The following is a 15416-nucleotide window of genomic DNA, read 5'->3' as shown; positions in this document are numbered from 1 at the left end:
GATCAAAGGTGACATTTTCTAGTAAATTCAATACATCCTTCGTATCCCTAAGGTACGTTGAAGTTTTTTGGACTATTGGTCTGAGGAAAGCGTTTGCAAATCTTGAGAGAGGTTCCAGTATGGACCCAATACCAGAGACAATTGGTCGTCCCGGAGGGTTCTGTAGGTTCTTGTGGATTTTCGGTAGTGTATACAGGTAGGGGGTCCTTGGATTTCTTTGGCAAAGGAATTCTCCTTCCTTTTTCGTGATCCAACCGTGTGTTAGGGCCTCCTCTACCATTGTAGCGATCTTGATTGCTATTCTTTCCGTCGGATTAGTACGGAGAATCTCATAATTCCTTTCGTCCTGGAGTAGTCTCATACACTCGATGTCGTACTGTTTTGCATTCTGTATGACAGTTGCACCACCCTTGTCGGCCGGCTTTATCACTATGCATTTGTTGTTACTCAGCTCTCGGAGTGCTTGTCGTTCCTCGTTGTCTATGTTCTGAAAGGTGCTTCTCTCCCGTGGGTTTATGTCTTCAAGTTCCCTCATTACTGACTTCTCAAAAGCAAGCAGTTCGATTGGAAGGGTGTTGTTCATTGGTGTGAAGGTCGATTTTGGTCTTAATTTTGTATCTCCATGTTCCGTTTCATCTTTTTTGTCTTTAAAGAAGACTTGCAACTTCAAGCGTCGCATGAATTCCTGGACTTCTTTACAGAGATGGAATTTGTCCATGTTGGCAGTGGGCACATACCCCAGGCCTTTTTCCAGTACCCTGTTTTGTGCCTCTGTAAGTTCGGTATCCGAAAGGTTCCCCACTAGGCTCACTTCTGGTTCTTTTTGGCGCCTGTCATACTCCTCGTGGCGACCCGTGGGGTCTCTTCCTCGCCTGTGTTCCAATGTACTGAGGTGCCCCTCCGATTCCTTCCTCTGGTCTGTCCATGGCGCGCCCCTAAAAAAGGCGCCGATTGATCAAAGTAGCCATAGTCTTGCTGTTGGTATCCCCATACGGGGAAAGGTCCCTGTGGATGCTGAAAGGGGGCCGGACCGTACTGTTGTGGTTGGGGGTACATCATGGGGGGTTGGAAATTGTTCCATCCTCTTGAACCACGATAGTTCGATCTACGAAAGTTCCTCCTTCCACCTTGGAACCTCGGGCTTTTTCCGCGACTTGAGTTTGACCCATTAGATCCAGTGTCCGATGATTCATCATCAGTGGTGTTCTCATTTGTTGATTTGTAGTCATCTTTTATGTAAGGATAGACTCTTTCTTTCGACCACCGACTGGTGTCTTTTCTCAATTTCTCATATTTATTATTTTTCAATGTGGTTTCGAAATCGTTCAGAGATTTTTTCATTTCGTCAAGGTATTTTTTCAGATCAGCTGGAGTTTCGTAACTTTTTAAACAAACTTCTATAGTTGGTATCTCTACTTTAAGTTCGCTTGCCAGTCTGCTTGCAGTTTTAATAATGAGCACAATCCAATCGCGGGTGCATCGCCATGAGATTTTGGACCAGTCAATTTTGAAGGTTTTATCGTGTAGAAAGATGAAGGGTTCATTACGGACTACAAGACCTGCTGGGGCAGTATTGGCTTGAAGATATTCAGTCATTAATAGGCCATGAATTGCAGTTTTTATTTGTGTTCTCCTGAGTTCTTCTAATTCGTCCCAATCGTTATTCCTTGTCGAGGGACCTGCGGTACTCAGACCCTCGAAAGTCCCCAGGGTAGATATGAGGTTGGAGATTTCGTCTTCGGTGAAGGCCAAGCCTAAATCAGCCATAGTTGGTTATAATTGTCAAAAAAGAGAGGGGGTCTCTAAATCGACCTGAGGATCAGGTGCTGAATGTGGAATCACTTTAGTCATGTAGTGAGAACAAGATTGTGAAATATTATTGGGCTTCCGCAGCTGTGCGCTGCCAATAACTTCAAAAAACCAAAAGGGGAAGCATAGAGGTTGAGATAGAATCACCCTCCTAAACTTTACATATAAACAATGAGATTCTATCAATGTGTAGAGGTGCAAAATATTTTTAATGTGTTTTTTATTCTAGTGAAATGCTAGGCTCTCTCTTAGCGATGGAAAGACGAGAGTACAATGTGCTTGTTAAAATACCCCTCACACACTAAAAAAATCCTTTAGTGTCATGCTTCATCATAGGGGTCTTCCCGTCCCTATAACGGGGCGGGGCGTGCTACGACCAGACGGACTACGCGGGAGCACTATAAATGTGACAGGGCTATGTGTTGGTGTAAGGGTATCAGTGAAGTGTAGGGACCTAACTAGTGAAATGCAGAAAAAATACAAAAATAAAAAATTCCCTGGCTTAGTAGAAAAATAAAATTTTATTAGCTTCTCTAGCTGGGAACATTAAGAAGGGGAATGTGAGGTAGAGCAATTGCTAGCTACCTAGTCGACATGTTTCGTAGGCAGTCCCCAACTGCCTACTCATCAGGACCATATAGTGGACCCTACTGCTAATCGCTCGGTTCTACAGTAATCAGCCTACTGTCCTACAAATATGACAGCAAAAATAAGCTGAATATTTGAGCTTCAGGGCATGAGCTGGCCCAAGTGAAGCATGGTACTAATAGTACGTACCAAAAAGAATGACCAATGGTCTCTGTAAATAAAGAGGAGAAAAAAGAGGGAGAAAGCACAAACAAATTCATGTTTTCACTTCGATCAATATACAACTGTGATTGATCTAATGTAGCATTGATAACATTGTGAATAAAGCGAATTGCCTTATTTGAAGCTATTATTTTTGCCTTGTATCGAGCAAAGTAGTCGATATATACCTCTCTTAACTGGTTACATACACCAGGCGTTTCAACTGGAACCTTCCAAACTGAAATGGTTCACAATTATCTCATCACCCATACAAATGTGACTCAACACACTCACACACCCGATCACACAGATAGGAAAAACGAGACCCATGTATTTCGTTAGTTGTCAAACGTGGTACTCTAGAGATGTCGGTAGGGGCCAACATAATGGCATTATACATACTTTTTTGTTAATGTTCAGTGCCCCATGAGCTTGCAGGCGGAGGTTGTTTTGCTCGGTTGACTGAAAAAATAAATAAATAATGCCGCAACCATTGTCAGATATAGCTCGTTACTGCCTTATCGACAAAATGCCCCAGTGACCCATTTATTAGAGACTCGAGGTCTGAGTCTATTACTTACATCACCGGCGTGAGAGTTTGCCTCTGTTCATACCTCCGTGCAGCTCCGAGGACTATCGGTCTCTCGTCTGCGGTGTAATTATAACTGATCGTTCCCTTCCGTGTTGTTTGCTGCTTCAGGTCGACACCCATAGTAAACGCTAGAGCGCTGAATCAAAAAATGGCCACCGCTATTCGGCACAGGGTGAGGAGTACACCCGGAAGTCTTTTCACGCTTTCTCCTATTCATTAAAAAACGGAGCATACGTGTATGTACACAGAGCTAATTGTGATATCATTTTTCAAGTGGTAGATTGTTAGTTATAATCATAGGACCTTATGATATTTTTACTAATCGCCAGGCATTGATCATCGTTCGCAATTAGTACATGGGTTCATATGGTCTCTTTGTACAGTATATGATCAGCTTGTAATTTTCATAGGGGTCACGGTGGCTGTGATTACAGCTGTCCCCGCTATTCACCACTATCTACTATTTATTAAAAAAGGGGGGGGGGAAAGCGCAGAGGTATGCACACAAAACTAATTGTGATATCTTTTTTATACGGTAAATTGTTAGGTATAACCATATGTCCTTATGGTGTTTTTGTATTAGCCAGGCATTAATCATAAATCGCAATTTGTGCATGGGGCCATATGGTCTCTTTGTGCAGTGTACAATCAGCTTGTGATGTTCATAGGGGTTACGGGGGTTGTGATTACAGTTGTCCCCAAGGTATGTCATCGTTCAGACCCATTTTATGGGATTGAATGTGAAACACCCACCTTTGTTCTTTTTCCAGCAGGAACCTTTCGTTACCCACTTGTTCTATCACAGTCCAAGAAATTTCTTCGGGTTTATGGTTCATTTCCAGGAAGTGATTAGTGAGTTTAGTGCTTGTTTTTTTACACTTTATAGTACTTTTGTGCTCACCTATCTGGATTTTTACTGCCCTACTCGTCATTCCTACATATTCAAGTTTGCAGGGGCAAGTGATTAGGTAAACCACATTGGTACTGTTACAGTTACTGAAGTTCCTTTGTTCCCAGACTGTCCCATTGTTGAAGGTCAAATTGTTGCTTTTACTCGTTAGACAACAGACTTTACAGCCTCCACAAGGATGATGGCCATGTACAAAGTTTGGATTCTTTTGCCCAGTGTTATTGGTAGTTTTGGGTCTTGTGTGGACTAAGACATCCCTTATGCTTTGTGCCTTTTTATGTGAGAAGATTGGTTTTGGTATTTGCAGACCACCACTATTCAGAATCTTCCAATTCTTGTTGATAATCTTTGTCACTTGGTTAGAACTTGTGTTATAAGTGGTGACGCAAATCGGTCTTTTATCTTCCTCTTTTGGTATTTTTTCTTCCAGAAGACTCTCTCGGCAGTTATTTTTGGCTCGTTTGTATGCCTGATTAATGATCTTATCTGGGTACATTCTTGCTTCCAGTTTCTTTTTTAGATCCTTGGACTGAAGTTTGAAATTATTGATCTCTGTGCAGTTTCTGCGGAGGCGCAAAAACTGGCCGTAGGGGAGGTTGTCCCGCAGATGTTTCGGGTGGAAGCTGTTGTACAGCAATAAACAGTTTTTTGAAGTATTCTTGAAGTGGGTGGTTGTCATTAATCTACCATCCTTGGGGAAAATATTCAAATCCAAGAAGACCAAATTGCTGTTGGAGGTGGTGCTTGTGAATTTCAGATAGTCATCTTGTAAATTCAACCAACTTAGAAATTGCTTGGAAGCCCTTGCATCTCCATCCCAGATGATAAGGATATCATCGATGTATCGTTTCCATATTTTAATGTTATCTCTGAAGGGGTTGTTGGGATTCAGTATTTTGGTCACTTCCAGGTGGTGCACATAAAGGCCAGCTATGCTGGGAGCAAATGTGCTTCCCATGCTGCAGCCGTGTTTTTGTAAATACAAGACGCCTTTATATTCGAAGAAGTTTTCTGTTAGCGCTAGGGAACAGCATTCCATCACCACATTACGCGGTGTCTGATATTCCCAAAAGTCTTCCGAAAGGACGTCTTCGACAATCTCCAATGTTGCGTGGTGTGGCAGGCTAGTATAAAGACTCTCCACATCACAGCTAATCAATAGCTGGGTGTTGGGATCGAAGGTGACATTTTCTAGTAAATTCAATACATCCTTCGTATCCCTAAGGTACGTTGAAGTTTTTTGGACTATTGGTCTGAGGAAAGCGTCTGCAAATCTTGAGAGAGGTTCCAGTATGGACCCAATACCAGAGACAATTGGTCGTCCCGGAGGGTTCTGTAAGTTCTTGTGGATTTTCGGTAGTGTATACAGGTAGGGGGTCCTTGGATTTCTTTGGCAAAGGAATTCTCCTTCCTTTTTCGTGATCCAACCGTGTGTTAGGGCCTCCTCTACCATTGTAGCGATCTTGATTGCTATTCTTTCCGTCGGATTAGTTCGGAGAATCTCATAATTCCTTTCGTCCTGGAGTAGTCTCATACACTCGATGTCGTACTGTTTTGCATTCTGTATGACAGTTGCACCACCCTTGTCGGCCGGCTTTATCACTATGCATTTGTTGTTACTCAGCTCTCGGAGTGCTTGTCGTTCCTCGTTGTCTATGTTCTGAAAGGTGCTTCTCTGTTATGTTATGTTATGTTACTTTAATTCTTTTATAGCGCACGGCAACTCCAAAGGAGCATCCCGGCGCTTTGGCAAAGAAAGGAACAGCAAAAAGCAACCACACAACAAAAGGAGAAGGAATAAAGGAACTGTTACCTAAAAAGCCATGTCTTCAGGTCCTTTCTAAAAGTAAGAAGACAAGGGGCCAATCTCAAGGACAATGGTAATTCGTTCCATGCCTTGGGTGTCAGATAACGGAAGGATCGACCTCCCTGACGAGCACGGCGAATTACAGGGACAGACAACAGGGACAGACCCGATGACCTGAGAGTCCTACTTGGCACATACCTGGAGAAACGTTTCCCGAGATATTTGGGGCCAATACCATGAAGGGCCTTAAAGGCCACTGTCAGGCATTTAAAAAGGACTCTCTTGGAGATAGGTAGCCAATGAAGGGTGTTCATTAAGGCAGTGGCACCAGCTCTCCTCGGGAGTCCAAAGATGGCACGGGCTGCCGAATTTTGGACCACTTGCAAACGGGTCATAAGATATTTCGGTAGACCCACAAAGAGAGCGTTTGCGTAGTCCAGTCGCGACCCGATTAATGCCTGAACGACTGTCTTCCTGTGGTTGAGTGATAGTAGAGGAAGAAATTTCCTCAACATCCGTAAGATGCCGAAGCATTTCCCAACAGTGGACGAGATGTGAGGTCCAAAGGATAAGTCACAGTCTACTATCACCCCCAGATTTTTGGCCTTAACAGCGACTTTGTCAGGAGGAGACATATCCTGAGGCCACCAGGATTTCCAGTCAAGTTCCGGTGCGCAGCCGAAAAAAAGCAACTCTGACTTGTCAGAGTTGCATTTCAAGCCATGACCTCTAAACCACTCAAACACCGCACCAAGGCAGTCCCTGATCTTTATGCCGTCAAATGACCCAGCCCTGTCACAAGTGAACAGGAGTTGGGTGTCATCGGCATAAGACACGATCTGGGCGCCAAAGGATTCCGCGACTTCCGCCAGAGGGGCCATAAAGATGTTAAACAGCATAGGGCTGAGAATGGAGCCCTGCGGGACTCCCACCTCTAGCGGAGCCATATCAGCGGAAAAAGGAGGCGCCCAGATCGTTTGTCGGCGGTCGGCCAGAAATGATTTTAGCCAGTTCCACACCGTTCCACGAAGGCCACACTCCCAGAGTCTTACAAGGAGGGCATCATGGGGAACGGTGTCGAAAGCCGCCGACAAGTCAAGCATGACTAACACGGCCTTTCCCCCCAGGTCGAGTACTTCCCTGATGGCGTCCGTGACCTCCAGCAGAGCCGACTCCATGCTAAAATTAGCACGGAAGCCAGACTGCGAGGTGTGCAACAGGTCGTTTCCTTCGATGAAACTGGAAATTATCCTGTGCACATAACGCTCGGCCACTTTTGCCAGAGCAGGGAGCAGGGAGATTGGCCTATAGTTAGCATGTATCAGGGGGTCCAAGGTGGGTTTTTTGAGCAGCGGTAGAATCATGGCTCGCTTCCAAGCCTGAGGCACCTCCCCTGTCGACAAAGATGTATTCAGCAGGGGGTTCACCAAGATGTTAATGGCGGAAGCCACTTTCCCTAAGCATTTAGCCGGACATGGATCTAATGGAGAGCCGGATTTCAGGCTGGACAAAAGCTCCAAAGATGTACTAAGATCCATAGAGGGGAATACAGAGAGGAAAGGGCCATGATCTTCCACAGGACATGGTAGCGTTAGATGGCATGGATCAGATTGTGCACTGGAGAGAGAGGCCTGGATGGCTGTGATCTTATTGACAAAGAAGGTGGCAAGTTGTTGTATCCACACATCAGTATGAGTGTGGTTGGGGGTGCAAACCACAGGAGAAATAAAATCCTGGACCACTTTAAAAATTTCTTTGCAGACATTATCAGCCTCATCAATACGGTGTTCAAAATAGGCCTTCTTTTCGTCCCAGATAGAATGATGATAGGCTTTAATGGCTGCCCGAAATTTCAATTTCTCTATTGGGTCGTAAGCCCGCCTCCAGGCCCTCTCAGCCCTTTTACACTCCTGACGTTGTAACCTCAGCCGAGGGGAGAACCAAGGGGCTGACTCCCTACGCCCTCCGGATTTAGAGCTTTTCTTGGGGATTAAGGACTCAAATCTTGCTAGAAGCCAATTGTGTAGGCGGACAAGATTCTCCTCCAAACTTCCCAAAAGAGGGCAAGGAAAGGAGATGAGAGCCTCGGATAACATGTCCGCAGAAAGTAGATGAAACGGACGTGAAGTTCGCGTAGCTGCATTTTTTCTCACCCGAGATAGGGCAGTGATAGGGAGAGAAAAAGAAATTAGAAAATGGTCCGACCAAAGTACAGGCTGGATGGTACCGACCGAAATGGGTTTCGTTGAGAATACCTGATCTAAGGTATGTCCTTTATTATGTGTAGGGCCTATCACAAAGGGGGATAACCCTAACGAAGTCGTGGTATCAATAAATGTTATAGTGTCTGGGTCACAGCTATTGTCAATATGGACATTGAAGTCTCCAAGAAGAATACAGTGATCCGACCTGATACAAGGGACTGCGAGTGCTTCCTGTAGTTCGTCAAAGAAAGGTCCTAATGAACCGGGGGTTCTATATACAAGTATCCCAGTACAGGCCTGGAGGGGGGAGAGATGTAAGGTGAAACCAAGTGCTTCACATCCCTGCAAATTCTCCACCGGGAAGATAGAGCAGGAAATACTCTCTTCCACGATGAGAGCAACTCCACCACCTCTGCCCGATGTTCTATCCCTCCTATAAATGTTGTAATTCGGGGGGATGGCATTAGCCAGATCTGGAGCAGAAAAATCACCCAACCACGTCTCGGTCAAAAACAAACACGTAATGTTTGACTTGTACAATAAATTCCAAATGTCAGTGGAGTGGCGATTTACTGACCTGGTATTGAGGAGGAGACATTGGAAGGGGACAGATGTAGTGTCAGGCCCGGTTGCAACTGCAGCCGGGAACCGCCATGCACATGACGGACAGCCTTTCCTTAGTTTCCTACCTCCAGGGAAAATATGAGAACAGTTTCCTCGAGGGAGGCGTAAAGCAATAAGCTCAGCTGAAGAGTAAGTCAGCATACTTAAAAGGTTAAAAACAGCAAAGGCCGTAATAAAGCAACCCACAAGGCAAACACCTGCACCACCGTCCAGCCCCGTCCGCCTCCGGAACGCTGACGGGCGCAGACGGGCTGGACTCTGGCGTGACTCCGGCGCTGTGGAGGCGCCCCCGCTGCGCGATCCCGCTGCGCTCATAAGGGAGCTTTATGTAGGCTGTCTTCCACTACCCACAGAGCGCTAGTCCGCTCGAAATCCCCGCCCCTCTACTGGCCAAACACCACTCCAAGATGGCGGCCGAAGATTAAGCCACCCCGGGACCCGGACCCGCTACAGCAGCGGTGGTTCCACTATTATTGTGCAGGTAAGAGGGAGAGATAGCACCCGAGTTAAAAACAGGGGATACAAATGATGCAGAAACAAAATAGAAAACAGGTCAGTTTAAAAACACAGCGCGGTGAAGAGCGCGAGGTGCGAGCGCTATGCAGGGCAATCCTTTACCTTAGTGAGGGAGAGCCAAGGACCGGTCGCCTTATGTAGGCTGTCTTCCACTACCCACAGAGCGCTAGTCCGCTCGAAATCCCCGCCCCTCTACTGGCCAAACACCACTCCAAGATGGCGGCCGAAGATTAAGCCACCCCGGGACCCGGACCCGCTACAGCAGCGGTGGTTCCACTATTATTGTGCAGGTAAGAGGGAGAGATAGCACCCGAGTTAAAAACAGGGGATACAAATGATGCAGAAACAAAATAGAAAACAGGTCAGTTTAAAAACACAGCGCGGTGAAGAGCGCGAGGTGCGAGCGCTATGCAGGGCAATCCTTTACCTTAGTGAGGGAGAGCCAAGGACCGGTCGCCTTATGTAGGCTGTCTTCCACTACCCACAGAGCGCTAGTCCGCTCGAAATCCCCGCCCCTCTACTGGCCAAACACCACTCCAAGATGGCGGCCGAAGATTAAGCCACCCCGGGACCCGGACCCGCTACAGCAGCGGTGGTTCCACTATTATTGTGCAGGTAAGAGGGAGAGATAGCACCCGAGTTAAAAACAGGGGATACAAATGATGCAGAAACAAAATAGAAAACAGGTCAGTTTAAAAACACAGCGCGGTGAAGAGCGCGAGGTGCGAGCGCTATGCAGGGCAATCCTTTACCTTAGTGAGGGAGAGCCAAGGACCGGTCGCCTTATGTAGGCTGTCTTCCACTACCCACAGAGCGCTAGTCCGCTCGAAATCCCCGCCCCTCTACTGGCCAAACACCACTCCAAGATGGCGGCCGAAGATTAAGCCACCCCGGGACCCGGACCCGCTACAGCAGCGGTGGTTCCACTATTATTGTGCAGGTAAGAGGGAGAGATAGCACCCGAGTTAAAAACAGGGGATACAAATGATGCAGAAACAAAATAGAAAACAGGTCAGTTTAAAAACACAGCGTGGGTTTATGTCTTCAAGTTCCCTCATTACTGACTTCTCAAAAGCAAGCAGTTCGATTGGAAGGGTGTTGTTCATTGGTGTGAAGGTCGATTTTGGTCTTAATTTTGTATCTCCATGTTCCGTTTCATCTTTTTTGTCTTTAAAGAAGACTTGCAACTTCAAGCGTCGCATGAATTCCTGGACTTCTTTACAGAGATGGAATTTGTCCATGTTGGCAGTGGGCACATACCCCAGGCCTTTTTCCAGTACCCTGTTTTGTGCCTCTGTAAGTTCGGTATCCGAAAGGTTCCCCACTAGGCTCACTTCTGGTTCTTTTTGGCGCCTGTCATACTCCTCGTGGCGACCCGTGGGGTCTCTTCCTCGCCTGTGTTCCAATGTACTGAGGTGCCCCTCCGATTCCTTCCTCTGGTCTGTCCATGGCGCGCCCCTAAAAAAGGCGCCGATTGATCAAAGTAGCCATAGTCTTGCTGTTGGTATCCCCATACGGGGAAAGGTCCCTGTGGATGCTGAAAGGGGGCCGGACCGTACTGTTGTGGTTGGGGGTACATCATGGGGGGTTGGAAATTGTTCCATCCTCTTGAACCACGATAGTTCGATCTACGAAAGTTCCTCCTTCCACCTTGGAACCTCGGGCTTTTTCCGCGACTTGAGTTTGACCCATTAGATCCAGTGTCCGATGATTCATCATCAGTGGTGTTCTCATTTGTTGATTTGTAGTCATCTTTTATGTAAGGATAGACTCTTTCTTTCGACCACCGACTGGTGTCTTTTCTCAATTTCTCATATTTATTATTTTTCAATGTGGTTTCGAAATCGTTCAGAGATTTTTTCATTTCGTCAAGGTATTTTTTCAGATCAGCTGGAGTTTCGTAACTTTTTAAACGAACTTCTATAGTTGGTATCTCTACTTTAAGTTCGCTTGCCAGTCTGCTTGCAGTTTTAATAATGAGCACAATCCAATCGCGGGTGCATCGCCATGAGATTTTGGACCAGTCAATTTTGAAGGTTTTATCGTGTAGAAAGATGAAGGGTTCATTACGGACTACAAGACCTGCTGGGGCAGTATTGGCTTGAAGATATTCAGTCATTAATAGGCCATGAATTGCAGTTTTTATTTGTGTTCTCCTGAGTTCTTCTAATTCGTCCCAATCGTTATTCCTTGTCGAGGGACCTGCGGTACTCAGACCCTCGAAAGTCCCCAGGGTAGATATGAGGTTGGAGATTTCGTCTTCGGTGAAGGCCAAGCCTAAATCCGCCATAGTTGGTTATAATTGTCAAAAAAGAGAGGGGGTCTCTAAATCGACCTGAGGATCAGGTGCTGAATGTGGAATCACTTTAGTCATGTAGTGAGAACAAGATTGTGAAATATTATTGGGCTTCCGCAGCTGTGCGCTGCCAATAACTTCAAAAAACCAAAAGGGGAAGCATAGAGGTTGAGATAGAATCACCCTCCTAAACTTTACATATAAACAATGAGATTCTATCAATGTGTAGAGGTGCAAAATATTTTTAATGTGTTTTTTATTCTAGTGAAATGCTAGGCTCTCTCTTAGCGATGGAAAGACGAGAGTACAATGTGCTTGTTAAAATACCCCTCACACACTAAAAAAATCCTTTAGTGTCATGCTTCATCATAGGGGTCTTCCCGTCCCTATAACGGGGCGGGGCGTGCTACGACCAGACGGACTACGCGGGAGCACTATAAATGTGACAGGGCTATGTGTTGGTGTAAGGGTATCAGTGAAGTGTAGGGACCTAACTAGTGAAATGCAGAAAAAATACAAAAATTAAAAATTCCCTGGCTTAGTAGAAAAATAAATTTTATTAGCTTCTCTAGCTGGGAACATTAAGAAGGGGAATGTGAGGTAGAGCAATTGCTAGCTACCTAGTCGACATGTTTCGTAGGCAGTCCCCAACTGCCTACTCATCAGGACCATATAGTGGACCCTACTGCTAATCGCTCGGTTCTACAGTAATCAGCCTACTGTCCTACAAATATAACAGCAAAAATAAGCTGAATATTTGAGCTTCAGGGCATGAGCTGGCCCAAGTGAAGCATGGTACTAATAGTACGTACCAAAAAGAATGACCAATGGTCTCTGTAAATAAAGAGGAGAAAAAAGAGGGAGAAAGCACAAACAAATTCATGTTTTCACTTCGATCAATATACAACTGTGATTGATCTAATGTAGCATTGATAACATTGTGAATAAAGCGAATTGCCTTATTTGAAGCTATTATTTTTGCCTTGTATCGAGCAAAGTAGTCGATATATACCTCTCTTAACTGGTTACATACACCAGGCGTTTCAACTGGAACCTTCCAAACTGAAATGGTTCACAATTATCTCATCACCCATACAAATGTGACTCAACACACTCACACACCCGATCACACAGATAGGAAAAAAGAGACCCATGTATTTCGTTAGTTGTCAAACGTGGTACTCTAGAGATGTCGGTAGGGGCCAACATAATGGCATTATACATACTTTTTTGTTAATGTTCAGTGCCCCATGAGCTTGCAGGCGGAGGTTGTTTTGCTCGGTTGACTGAAAAAATAAATAAATAATGCCGCAACCATTGTCAGATATAGCTCGTTACTGCCTTATCGACAAAATGCCCCAGTGACCCATTTATTAGAGACTCGAGGTCTGAGTCTATTACTTACATCACCGGCGTGAGAGTTTGCCTCTGTTCATACCTCCGTGCAGCTCCGAGGACTATCGGTCTCTCGTCTGCGGTGTAATTATAACTGATCGTTCCCTTCCGTGTTGTTTGCTGCTTCAGGTCGACACCCATAGTAAACGCTAGAGCGCTGAATCAAAAAATGGCCACCGCTATTCGGCACAGGGTGAGGAGTACACCCGGAAGTCTTTTCACGCTTTCTCCTATTCATTAAAAAACGGAGCATACGTGTATGTACACAGAGCTAATTGTGATATCATTTTTCAAGTGGTAGATTGTTAGTTATAATCATAGGACCTTATGATATTTTTACTAATCGCCAGGCATTGATCATCATTCGCAATTAGTACATGGGTCCATATGGTCTCTTTGTACAGTATATGATCAGCTTGTAATTTTCATAGGGGTCACGGTGGCTGTGATTACAGCTGTCCCCGCTATTCACCACTATCTACTATTTATTAAAAAAGGGGGGGGGGAAAGCGCAGAGGTATGCACACAAAACTAATTGTGATATCTTTTTTATACGGTAAATTGTTAGGTATAACCATATGTCCTTATGGTGTTTTTGTATTAGCCAGGCATTAATCATAAATCGCAATTTGTGCATGGGGCCATATGGTCTCTTTGTGCAGTGTACAATCAGCTTGTGATGTTCATAGGGGTTACGGGGGTTGTGATTACAGTTGTCCCCAAGGTATGTCATCGTTCAGACCCATTTTATGGGATTGAATGTGAAACACCCACCTTTGTTCTTTTTCCAGCAGGAACCTTTCGTTACCCACTTGTTCTATCACAGTCCAAGAAATTTCTTCGGGTTTATGGTTCATTTCCAGGAAGTGATTAGTGAGTTTAGTGCTTGTTTTTTTACACTTTATAGTACTTTTGTGCTCACCTATCCGGATTTTTACTGCCCTACTCGTCATTCCTACATATTCAAGTTTGCAGGGGCAAGTGATTAGGTAAACCACATTGGTACTGTTACAGTTACTGAAGTTCCTTTGTTCCCAGACTGTCCCATTGTTGAAGGTCAAATTGTTGCTTTTACTCGTTAGACAACAGACTTTACAGCCTCCACAAGGATGATGGCCATGTACAAAGTTTGGATTCTTTTGCCCAGTGTTATTGGTAGTTTTGGGTCTTGTGTGGACTAAGACATCCCTTATGCTTTGTGCCTTTTTATGTGAGAAGATTGGTTTTGGTATTTGCAGACCACCACTATTCAGAATCTTCCAATTCTTGTTGATAATCTTTGTCACTTGTTTAGAACTTGTGTTATAAGTGGTGACGCAAATCGGTCTTTTATCTTCCTCTTTTGGTATTTTTTCTTCCAGAAGACTCTCTCGGCAGTTATTTTTGGCTCGTTTGTATGCCTGATTAATGATCTTATCTGGGTACATTCTTGCTTCCAGTTTCTTTTTTAGATCCTTGGACTGAAGTTTGAAATTATTGATCTCTGTGCAGTTTCTGCGGAGGCGCAAAAACTGGCCGTAGGGGAGGTTGTCCCGCAGATGTTTCGGGTGGAAGCTGTTGTACAGCAATAAACAGTTTTTTGAAGTATTCTTGAAGTGGGTGGTTGTCATTAATCTACCATCCTTGGGGAAAATATTCAAATCCAAGAAGACCAAATTGCTGTTGGAGGTGGTGCTTGTGAATTTCAGATAGTCATCTTGTAAATTCAACCAACTTAGAAATTGCTCGGAAGCCCTTGCATCTCCATCCCAGATGATAAGGATATCATCGATGTATCGTTTCCATATTTTAATGTTATCTCTGAAGGGGTTGTTGGGATTCAGTATTTTGGTCACTTCCAGGTGGTGCACATAAAGGCCAGCTATGCTGGGAGCAAATGTGCTTCCCATGCTGCAGCCGTGTTTTTGTAAATACAAGACGCCTTTATATTCGAAGAAGTTTTCTCTTAGCGCTAGGGAACAGCATTCCATCACCACATTACGCGGTGTCTGATATTCCCAAAAGTCTTCAAAAAGGACGTCTTCGACAATCTCCAATGTTGAGTGGTGTGGCAGGCTAGTATAAAGACTCTCCACGTCACAGCTAATCAATAGCTGGGTGTTGGGATCAAAGGTGACATTTTCTAGTAAATTCAATACATCCTTCGTATCCCTAAGGTACGTTGAAGTTTTTTGGACTATTGGTCTGAGGAAAGCGTTTGCAAATCTTGAGAGAGGTTCCAGTATGGACCCAATACCAGAGACAATTGGTCGTCCCGGAGGGTTCTGTAGGTTCTTGTGGATTTTCGGTAGTGTATACAGGTAGGGGGTCCTTGGATTTCTTTGGCAAAGGAATTCTCCTTCCTTTTTCGTGATCCAACCGTGTGTTAGGGCCTCCTCTACCATTGTAGCGATCTTGATTGCTATTCTTTCCGTCGGATTAGTACGGAGAATCTCATAATTCCTTTCGTCCTGGAGTAGTCTCATACACTCGAT

This window comes from Lissotriton helveticus, chromosome 3_1, assembly GCF_964261635.1.
Source record: "Lissotriton helveticus chromosome 3_1, aLisHel1.1, whole genome shotgun sequence".
NCBI lineage: Eukaryota > Metazoa > Chordata > Amphibia > Caudata > Salamandridae > Lissotriton > Lissotriton helveticus.
The sequence above is the reverse complement of the archived record's forward strand: the minus strand, read 5'-3'. Positions refer to the sequence as shown.